The 10142-nt window shown below is 39.5% G+C and overlaps 1 non-coding gene across 1 annotated transcript; it reads left to right on the top strand.

Moving 5' to 3' along the window:
* The first annotated feature begins 9166 nt into the window (after window positions 1–9166).
* On the top strand, window positions 9167–9273 carry LOC145033236 (small nucleolar RNA R71). The gene has a single exon (XR_013677469.1). It is a non-coding gene; the product is annotated as a small nucleolar RNA R71 (small nucleolar RNA).
* Window positions 9274–10142: the final 869 nt, after the last annotated feature.

Genomic DNA, 10142 nt, shown 5'->3' with positions numbered 1-10142 from the left:
TCACAATCATCGCTTAATCTTTAAATTTAAGTCTAGAAATAATCATTATTCCTAGTTCCCTGAAACTAATGCTCTGACACAAACTATGACATCCCTTATTTTTTAGAACCAAAAAAACTTTTCTTAATGCTTTAAAAATCACAATATCCTTGGTCATGGAAAATCTCAGTACAATAAAACATTTTGCGGAAACTGACTTGTTTTATTTAAAATATCTTCAGTAAAGATGTTGTTTCAAAATACAATACCCTAAGGATATCATAATCAATACACAACATATGTTACAATGTAAATACCTAATGTTCTTGAACACTATTGCAGGTTGTCTCTTAATCACTTAGCATCCTAATCTTGTTCCAATAACTTTATCCCTGTTACTAGTGATTTATATAACTTGAATGGGTCAGATTGGGAAACCTAGTAAGACACATAGGTTTTTCAATCACATAGTATTATTGTAACATCCCATATCCAGGTATTCATTTTTGAGGTTTAGCTATTTTATATTTATTATTTTAGCCTGGCCACAACGCAACATTAGGGGTGCCACGGCGTGGCACTCGTTAACTGAGAAACATGCATCCTCGATCAGCCATGACATGTTTTCTATGGTGTTGCAACCATTTTGGTCCTAAAACCATAATTTCAGGATTGGTATCCTATTTAAGGTCACTATATCCTAGGGTTGCCTTATTTTGCAGCCTCCACCCTCTGAGACCGAACCTCATCCAAACCTTAGCCTCTATTTGTGTGTTTTGAGTGCTTAAGATCCATTTTGTGATGGTTGAAGGAAAAAGGAGCCCTTGGTGTTGTTTGTGAGTGTGGTTTCAGCTTAGATCCATCATCTTCATCTTATTTCTGACTCATTGGAGGTAAAAAAAGTCTCTACCTTTCTCATTGTTTTTCTAGATCAAGTTTTAGATCATTTTATGAACTTTAGGTCTCAAATCTTCTTGTTCTTGAAGTTTGAGTGAACTCCAGAAACCTTGAGTGCATTGTTAGCTTCTTGACCTTAGGGTTGGTTGGACAGATGGCTTGCAAGGCTTATAGAGTGAGACCATGCCTTGGTGTTGACATTACGAACTTTGAAATTGAGATCCTGTCTTACTCGGATTTCCTAATGGATAAAGTTGGAAAATTTATCCATCAATACCTTGAGGGAAACTACATCTAAGCTTTAGAGCTTATGAGATTGAGGAATAATAACTAAATACATTAAGTTATTGGTGCCTAGTGTCTACGACGTGGCTACCTGTTGCCACAACGTGGCTAATGGGTGGTCACGGTGTGGGAATTGACTGATTACCTGATTGTTTTGTCTTAGAGTGCCCAAGATGTGACTTATAGATGGCCACAATGTGGAGACCTATCAAAGTTGACTTTGATTGTTGACTTTTTGACCATCATTGACTTTTAGTCAATTTGGGGGTTGTAGAGTGTAGACTTAGTGGGTAATTCTTTATCGTTGAATAACGGTTCCATAGTACCTGTCTTCATCGTGTGGGAGTTGTTGCGTTTTAGCTGCTATCTACGAGGTGAGTTTCTCACTATAATCGTGGGTCAAAGGCACCAATAGCGACCCATTAGATTATGTTATGTATCCTTGTGTATAAGATGTTGGTATGCTGCAGTGATTTGTTGTGTCTGATTATATGTACTAGTTGGTTAATTGTTCAAGTGCATATGTCAATGATGTGTGTAAAACTCACTTAGTTTTAATCCTACTTTAATTATAATATAACACACAAAAGGCAGTGAACCTATCAATTGTGGTATAGCTAAATAAGCAGGGTATCGAACACAGGGAACTGCAAATTAAATTAAAAACTAATTCTATCTCAGTTGATTAAGAAGTAAGGGTTTTTCTCTAGTTTTACAAGACTAGAAACTTACTAACTATAACTAATTTAAGACTAGAAAATAACAATTTAACTAGATTCAATAATTGGAAAGGAACTTCTGTTTAGTTCAACTCGGTTAACTCTATGGTTGATTTCAAGGTAATAGTGCAATGGATTAATTCTTTCGTTGGTTACCGATTCAAGTGATTAGGTTCATGTTCACTACCCTAATCCTTAGCAAATAAACTAACTCAAACAGTGGCAATTTGCTTAATTTAATTATATTTACTAGATTAATTATTTGGGTTAAGTTAGACTTGCAATAGCTAATTAATTTATTATTCTTAATTAACCTCTTGTTTGATGGTCATCTTACAAGCTTGCACATGAATTTACTCAATTTCCTTATTAATTCTAGTTTCATATTCATTAATCCTAGACATATGGTATAGTGGTCACATATCATATGAGGTCAATAATCAATAGATGTTCATGCTAATCAATTATCTTCCTATTAACAGAAAATTAATTATTATTCATACACAAGGTTCTTTAGCAAGCTAAAATAACAAAAATTCACCAACTTGGAATTAATCCTACCAATCAATCAAACCATATTGTCAACTTTGTATCCCCAAACAGAAGTCTAAAGATTTTAGTTCATAATTAAAGTAAATAACAGCAAACAAACAAGTTCAAGTTGCTTAATCATATTGACAAAACAAAAGAATAAGTAGAATGATGAAATTGTGCCTTAATTACTTCCGGAATTGAATTCTAGCTTTCTTTGTCGACTTCTAGGGTTCTTCTGGCTTCTTTATCGCAGCAAAGCACTTTTGAAACTTCCCAAAATTCTCCCTTATCGATCTGTGGAGTTATCTTTAAATAAGCGATCCGACTCTTCGAGTCAAGTGGTGACTCGTCGAGTCCCTCTGACATTCTCCGTATTGTGATAACTATCTGGAATTCCGAATCATTATCCTTCTGATTCCTCGACCGGACTCATCGAGTCCAGGCTCGACTGGCCGAGTAGAAGCCATTTTTAGGTGTTTTTCTTCTTCATTCCACTCTCGAGCTCCTAACCGCTTCTCCTGCTTCCTTTTGCCTCCGAGCTTTATCTTTGGACTGAAAAACATAATTTAACACTTTTAAGTACCTTTTGTCCATAATATGCGATAATTTAGCTAATATATGAATAAAAAACTATACTAAATTCACACTAAATATGCACATATCAAAATACCCCACACTTGACTTTTGCTTGCCCCTAAGCAAAACTGAATTTTAACACATTAGAATTATGTATGACAACTCCAATCTAACCCAACCATTATGCCAAGACCGCAACGCATGCATTTGTGTCTAAAATTTTTCCTAAAGAACCCCCCATACTCCAAATACTCACAATCCTCATAAACATTCGCCCACTCACCCCGAACTATGCTCATTTTATGCAACCCTCCGAATCCATCCTCAGAAAACCTCTTTACCCTCAAGGTATTTTTAATTGAGCAACCCAAGCATACATATTCTAGAATTACAACTTTTCGATACCACTATGGAACTCTTTGAATTCTTCACTTTCTTAATAATTTGATCTTTGATATCTTTGAATTCGCCAACTTGTATTGACTTTTGGTATCTTCAACTTTTTGGATTTCTTGGAATTTTGATCTTTAGATCTTCACTTCATTTGCTCCAAAATTATTACAACTTTTCTAGTAATTCTCTCTTTTTTTTTACATGTATACCTCACTTTTGTCACTCAAATCCCTACATGCTTAAGCAGGGGCGCTCAATCTCAACCTTTATTGGCTAATGATAAAAATTTTCCTGGATACATTTCAGGTTTAGGCTGCTAAACATATTGCATCCCTCAGGATGAGCAAGGTCTTGTTTTTGTCTTGTGATTTCACTAGAATAAGGAAGCCACAAATGCACTAGAACGTGTATAGGCTCAACTAAACATTTGGGTCTTCATGCAATTATCAACACAATCCTAACATGGAATCCTAATTTTTTACCAAAATTTTCTAAATTAAATCCTAAGTAATACTTTTGGCATGCAATTTTTTTTTAAAATTGACTATTATGTTACCAACCCCCTACCCCACACTTATGTGATGCAATGCCCTCATTGCATATTATGCATAAAAACATAAAAAGAACTAAAGAGGGAATTGGAAAAAACTCCCCTGGGATAGCAGTGGATAGGTTGATCACTCTCATTTAAGCTCCAACTTCAATGAACTTTAGACATGGTAACATCTCATCCATGTCTTGGGTGTTTCGTGTCGTGTGGGTCGCTCCAAATACGCGGAAATCAGTGTAAGATCTTCAAGAATGGATATGGAAGAATAAGTGAGCAAGTGGTACAAGTAGCAACATCAAATCAGCAGTCCGTTGGCATAAAAAATGAACGACTCGTCGAGTCATATGGTGGACTCGTCGAGTACCAGCACGCCTTCTCAGAATTTGTTAAAATACAAGGCGACTCGTCGAGTCAGTTAAGTGCACTCGACGAGTAGGCCACTGAACAAAAAAAACTTGGTATTTTGCAACTGTTTTAGCCTCTAAAAACTTCTCTAACTCTTCCTCACGTTTGGATTCAATTGGTCATACCCCTAGGACCGGACTCGACACTTTGACGTTAAAGTTCCGCTTCCTTGACTCGCTTCCACTCGTGATAACATCCATGCTATAACTCTAAACCATCCTAAGCAAGCAATCCTAATTCAATCCTGAAAAATAACTACAACATACAATCATTAAGCAAAGTAAAATCTCAAACAAGTCATACACACCAAATAAGAATAAAAACAAAACAGAAAATAAAAATTGTTTGATTTAAAACACAAAAAAATCAATATTCTTCCTCCTCATCATCATTGGCTCCACTTCCTCCGGCTCCACTCCGTCTCGCACCAATCACCTCATCCCAAGATGGAATAAATGGATAATTTCCACCATCAATATGTGGGATATTGAAGTGGTCAAAAAGTCGAATATGGGATTGGTTACTAAAGTTCAACCCCCGCGCCATTTGATCCTGCATCTACCTCATCTCCACATTGTACGAATCCATTGGTACGTCTTCATTCTCGACCGGAATCACTGGCGGTTCGTCCTCCACATCCCGCTCTCTTCTTGATCTCACCCTCCTTCCCAGTGCTTCGGGACCAACAACAGGGTCATCATTTGGGATGGCATAATGGCCACCACCATAGTCTTCAATAATCCGTGCTCGTCGGAAAAGAATGGGATTGAACGGAGGTGTAGGGATCAATGTCATGAAGTTCCATGCACCGCCGTTCATCAACCCGAATGAGTTAGCCAATCGGGTGACAAACATCCCACCATTAATACGGGAGGTTTTGCAATCTTTGACCGCACCCTCCGAAAGGTATGACGCTAAACACCAAGGAATGTTGCAAAAGACGTCGGGTGTTATTATGCTCCATAAGTAGAAAACGTCAAGGTTGGAAACCTTGTCATCATCTTTTCTTTGATTGACGGTGGAGGAAATAAGGCGGTGTATGAGGCGGTGAGTTGGGGATCGGATGCTCCCTTCCTGTGCAGACTTTGGGATGTAAAATTTATTTCCAATGGTATTCCACCAGCCCGTACTTGTAACTCCATCGGGGAACACCATATGAGTGTGTGCCAAAAAGGCCTGAAAGATGTTTGTTGAAACCAAGGGCTGATCGTAGATCCCTAGTCGACATGCAAGATCCATCACCGAGCATTGACGATACTCGCCCCCAAGGGGAAAACTAAAGCTTGCCGGGTGATACACATCCACTCCCCCGGTAAAAGATACCGTGGAGAAAAACTCCAAACAAATCTCTAAATAGACCGGCTCTTGTATACGGAAGACCCGGCTCCACCCATCACAGACCATTGTCTCGCCTTCATGTTGGAACTCCTTCAAAAGGTAAGGAGCTAATTCCTCCTCATATCAAACACTTTGCAGCCACTCCCAATCAATCCTGTTTGGCACATATACCTCCTTCTTCTTAATATCAGATAACTTCTTCTTCCATTTCCTCATTGTTGAAGCGGACTCAATTTGCGGGAAGTTTAGCCTTGGAAACTCTCCTTGGTTGGAACTAGAACTTTGTCCCCTTCTGAACATGATTTCTGCAAAACAAATACACAAAACCCAGAAAACACAGAATATAATTAAAAATTGTCTTGTATCTATAACTCGACTGGACTCGTCGAGTCCAGGCCCGACTCGGCGAGTCGCGCAACCTGCACGAGTCGGTCGACGGGTCACTACAAATTGGATCATAAAACCTGTAAATTCTTTCAAGGGTTTTGTCTCAACACTTAGTATTGATGTATTAAGGCCAAAATAAGCATTCAAACAACATAATTCATGAAAAATCAAAACCCTAGAAATTTAATACTTCTCAAAAACGGGTTTTTTCATGAGATTGCTACCATAGATGGCCTTATAATCATGCTCTTAACAGAAAATAGGAAGAAATTTGTTACCTTTTTGGATTGGGCTTGAGAAATTTGAAAGAAACTTGAAGAAGAATGATGAATGCTTGAGAGAGAATGAAAATAGCGGCACCCGACGAGTGTGGTTTGTGAAAACTGATTTTTAGGGTTAAAACCCTACTTACCTAATGTAAAATTAATTTCGAAATTATTATTTTTTCTGTAAATAATACCGACTCGTCGAGTCGTGGTCAGACTCGGCGAGTCTGGTCGCGAAGTCAATTCTTTTCTGAAATCCATGTGGACTCGTCGAGTCGTGGTCAGACTCGGCGAGTCGCTTAAAAATTGCATAATTTTCAAAATTTTGCTGTTTATTGTAAATCATTTCACCCCACACTTAGCTTATGCACACTCTCAAGCAGACATGTCCGATGATTTGGAAGATTAAGATTCAAAAAAAAAAACGAAGGGAAAATAAAAATAAAAAGAAAAAGAAAACTAAAAAGTAAAAGAAAGCAAACTCTATATAACGGGTTGCCTCCCGCCAAGCGCTTCTTTTTGATGAGTCATTAGCTAGACTCCTTCCCATCTACGTTTTGTCATCTTCGAGCATCGGGAACGCACGCCTAGCTTTTTGTGATTTGTACTTGGTCTTGTAAGCGTGGATATTTTTCTTGTAAGCCCTTTTTAATGCATCTCTTTTCCTTTTCACAGCCTCATCTTCAGCTGTTTGGGCTTCCCTTTTCCTTTTTTTCTTCTCTACCCCTTTCTTTTTCACCGTCTCTTGAACCTCCTTCTCTTTAAATTTAATAACTTCACATTTCATAATGGTCCGTGCTCTAGGTTTAGTGGTGAATAGGTGATCAGCTTCCTCCCTCCTTTCCTTTATCTCTTCGTTCGTTCCAGTGCTTAACCCATCTTCAAGATGAACCGTATGAAGACATGCTACATCGGCGTATTGGACTCTCCTTTCCTTTCCTCTTTCTGCTGTTTGTTCTTCTAAAGAATCCTGTATATTATTGAAATCCGAGGTATGTAAAGAACTAGTAACAAGCAGATCTAAGTCGGCCAAGTGTTTGCCCAAATCGACTGGACTCGTCGAGTCCATTAAAGTGACTCGGCGAGTCGGTACGAATTCCATAAAATCTTGGATTTTTTCTGAGTGGGCTCCTTCCAGTAGCTTTTCTAATTCATCCAAGTCCTTGTTAACATCTCCTTCTTCTTCAGAGTGTATCACAAACTTGCTTGGGTCTTCTTTCATCAAACGTGCAAGCTCTTGTTCTAATATCTCATCATCCAATTGGATCATTGAGACTTCGTCAATCTTTTCCTCTTCTTGCTTGATTTCTGGAATAGCTTTAAATGTCACAGCCTCATCACCCACTCTCAATGTCAATGTAGACTCACTTATATCAATTAAAGCACACGCGGTGTTCAAGAAGGATCTCCCCAAAATAATTGGAATTTCGGGGTCTTCTTCCATATCAACAACCACGAAGTCTACTAGGAAAATAAACTTGTCAATTTTTATAAGGAGATCTTCACAAATGCCTTTCGGATGGATTATTGTCTTGTCCGCCAAATGGATCTTCATATTCACCGGTTTTGGTTCTGGTAGATTCAACTTCTTATAGAATGACAAAGGCATCATATTGATGCTTGCCCCTGAGTCAGCTAATGCTCGTGTGAAGACTTTATTACCAAATTAGCACGGAAGCACAATATTTCCTGGATCACCCTTCTTTTTAGGTAGCTCACTCATCAAGACTTCTGCGACTTCAGCCAAATCCTTCCTAGCTGCAAAAAGGCCCTTAAGCAAGTTGAAGTATTTAGGCGTTTGAAGTATTGTTTCCACAAATGGCACATTAACTTGTATAGCGTTAACATGATTCATGAAGGTTCTGTATGCTTCAACTTTTTCTGCAGGCATGGATTTGGTTGGGTATGGCAGTGGAGGCTTATAAGGTTTCGAAGAAATGGCAGGTTTTTCAATTTCACCTGGACTCGTCGAGTCCATTGGAGTGACTCGGCGAGTTGGGTCGGGTTTGGCTGGCTCCGATTCTTCTACCTTTTCTTCCTTCTTCTTGGAGATCCTTAGTGCTTCTGTAAATTTTTCTTCACTGCTGGAGGTTATTACGCTCACGTTCTCCATTCTTGGATTGGGCTCGGTGTTAATCGGAAGTTGGCCCGGTCTTCTTTCATTCACATGATGTGCAAGTTGTCCCAGCTGTTTCTCAATGTTGAGAATGGAAGCTTGCTGATTCCTCAACATGTTTCTGGTTTCTTGCATTGCTACATCGTGATCATTGTGTCTTTTCTCGGACGCGGTTATGAACCTTGTGAGTATATCTTCTAAATTTGCCTTCTTTTCCATCACCGGCTCTTCCTTTTGATAATATCCCCTCTCCCTCTGTTTGTATTTCTCCTCCTTAGCCTTTTTATACTCTTCATATGGGAGCCATTCTTTCTTCGGTTTCCTCTAGTCTTCATCGTATCTATCGCCACTGGAATAGAATACTTGAGCCTTTTTATTTCCATTTTCGTCTCGATCACAATCCTTGGTAAGATGGGGGCCGCCACAATTTTCGCATCCAACCCTAATAGCATGGATTGTTTGATCCATTTTCGTCATTCTTCGGTCTAGGCTATCGAGTTTAGCTATTACCGCCGCCATGCCATCGTTCACCGAGTTCACTGCTCCACGACTCACTTCGTTCCTCGGATTGTGGTATTCTCTAGAATGCTTAGAGAATTCTTCAATTAATTCCTTTATTTCCGGAGGTGGCTTTCGGGTGAGCGGGCCTTGTGAATCGAGTAGTTGTCTCGTGGTGACATTAACTCCATCATAAAAGATGGAGACCTCTTGTTGGCTATTGAGGTCATGGTGCGGGCAATTTCTAAGTAGGCTCTTGTACCTTTCCCAAGCTTCATAAAGAGATTCTCCGGGTTGTTGCTTGAAGTTGGCAATGGCTTTCTTTAGCTTGGCTATCTTGGAAGGTGGGCAGAAATGGTCAATGAACTCTTCTTTCATCTTGGCGCATGTGGTGACCGATCCGGGAGGGAGTGACTTCAACCAATCTTTTGCAGCTCCTTTAAATGTGACTGGAAGCATGCGTAGTAGCTGGATCTCGCGAGGCACATTGGGTACATTGAAGTAATCTGCCACATCATTTACTTCATCCAAGTGCTTATAGGCGTCTTCATGATCTCTCCCGTGAAAAGGGATCTCCTTGAGTTGAGCGAGAATATGGTCCTTTAGTTCAAAAGTAGCGGTAGCGGGAATTGCGGGTTGCACAAGTCCCGGGCCGGTGTCATCACACATCCTCTTCTTCCATTCCCCCATGGGGATTTCATCAATATTAGCCATAACGGTGGCTAAATCGTCTTCAAACTCGGATGTGTGCTCGTGTGTGGGCTCGTTTTCTTCCTCGGTCTCGTAGTCGGTGTCTTTTTGGATCGGGTCTTCGATTGTCAATGATGCACTGGATGCTCCTGATTTGCTGCTCCTTTTCTTGCTAAAAACGGATTTGAGGTTTTTGAGTGGTGAGTTCTTTGAAGAAGCGGTCTCTCCAACGGTTTTGCCTTTGTTTTTTCTTAATGCGCTTTCCGGATCTTCAAGAGGGGGAACCAGAGGCGTATCAGATCCTCGGGTCATGAACCAACTGCAAACAAACAAAAAACGCATAAAAAGAACAAAAGAAAATTAAACCTGATTCACCGTTGTACTCGCCGAATCCGGGCGAATGCACTCGGCGAGTCCAAGTTAAAATCAGGGTTTTTTTTTTTTTTGTTTTTTTTTTACCTAAAAAACAGAAATTAACTTTGTGTAAGATGAATCTTACACAAAGGATC

Source organism: Lactuca saligna, chromosome 2, assembly GCF_052625555.1.
Source record: "Lactuca saligna cultivar CGN05327 chromosome 2, ASM5262555v1, whole genome shotgun sequence".
Classification (NCBI taxonomy): domain Eukaryota; kingdom Viridiplantae; phylum Streptophyta; class Magnoliopsida; order Asterales; family Asteraceae; genus Lactuca; species Lactuca saligna.
The sequence above is the reverse complement of the archived record's forward strand: the minus strand, read 5'-3'. Positions and strand labels throughout refer to the sequence as shown.